Source organism: Trichechus manatus, unplaced genomic scaffold, assembly GCF_000243295.1.
Source record: "Trichechus manatus latirostris isolate Lorelei unplaced genomic scaffold, TriManLat1.0 scaffold00079, whole genome shotgun sequence".
Lineage (NCBI taxonomy): Eukaryota > Metazoa > Chordata > Mammalia > Sirenia > Trichechidae > Trichechus > Trichechus manatus.
The window spans coordinates 11,521,083-11,522,663 of record NW_004444015.1 but is presented as its reverse complement, the minus strand read 5'-3'; positions in this window follow the sequence as shown (position 1 = coordinate 11,522,663).

Genomic DNA, 1,581 nt, shown 5'->3' with positions numbered 1-1,581 from the left:
GAGGCCAGGAAAATACTCTTCTCACCGGCTAAAAAACCAATGTCATAAAACAACATGTGTACTACTGTTTCATGAGAAACTATTTATTCTGTAAGCCTTCACCTGAAGTACAATAAAATATAAAAAAAAATTTAAAGAAAAGTAAATGATTATAAAAGTAAAATATGCTCATTGTAAAAACAATGCAAGCAGCACAGAAAGGTATAGAAAGAAAATTATAACTTGCCCCCACACCCCAGTTCTCCTTCCCAGTGGTAACCACTGTTACCTTTGTTTCTTATCTCTCCAAGCACATAAATACATATAGCCTTTTTTGTACACAAATGGGGAGTGGGGTCAGAGTGCCCTCAAATCAGAAACAAAGAACAGGCATTGGCCAAGAATGTTTCCCTTGGGGACTTAGAATGGAGGTAGGAAGCTGGTAGAAACGGAGATTGAGGCTTTTGGACACCCTATCAAAACTGTTACCTGAAACCAGGCCAATACTCCAACCATCCCCCTCCCTAATTGCATAGACAATAGTGGAGATGATTGCCTGCAAGCCCCCTCCTACCCTACTTCTCCTGAGCTTTTGGAGTGTCAGAACAATTATAGCCAACTAGAGGACTATGTAGAATGAAAAAAAAAAAAAAAAACAGATGGGAGATTCCAAACTAGAAAAGCCAAGGACGGAGACAAATACTGAATGTTGGGATTTGTCACTGGAGTGCTGGAAGTCAGGATACAAAGTTATGGCAGGTGTCCCTCTTCCAGGGAGCCTTATCTAATATCCTTTCTATTCCACCCCCCTGGCTGGGTAGGATGGGTACCTCCCACAACATTCTGTGTTCACCTCTCCAGTGGCATTTTTCATATTGTTTATGGTTAGCTGCTCATGTATTGGCTGGCTTCTCTGGACTGGTAGCTCCTGGCAAGGCAAGGACTATAGTCTTTATTATTGCATCCCCAGCATCTAGCTCAGCACCTGGCCCACAGTAGGCACTCAGTGAATGTTTGTTGATTGGAGCAAATGAACCGATTGAAAAAAGTGTTTCCTGAAACAGCTTCTCACCAATCTAATCAACAAGTACAGCATCCTGGAAGGAGGTACCGGAGATCACATCATCTCTGGCTTTCTGCCTAAGACCTACATGGCACAACCCAAATCCTCAAGGCCAGATAGAACTTTGCATTGGAAGCTTTAAAATGCAATGTGTGACACTGGAGAGTGTATATAACAATGCTAACAATAATTTACTATGCATTGATCTGGCTAATGGAAAATAAACGATAATTTTAAAATTATCTTCCTTTGAGTGTAATGGTTTAGGTTAGCATGTTGATTGGTAGAAGTTAAAAAAGATATGTGATTTTTTAGCCTTCTAAATCCCATGGAAATGTCTCAAAAGAAACTTTACTCCTAGGAATATATCCTAGAGAAATAACAGCTGTCACACGAATAGACATATGCACACCCATGTTCATGGCAGCATTGTTCACAGTAGCAAAAAGACGGAAACAACCTAGATGCCCATCAACAGATGAATGGATAAACAAACTATGGTACATACACACAATGGAGTACTATGCAACGAGAAAGAA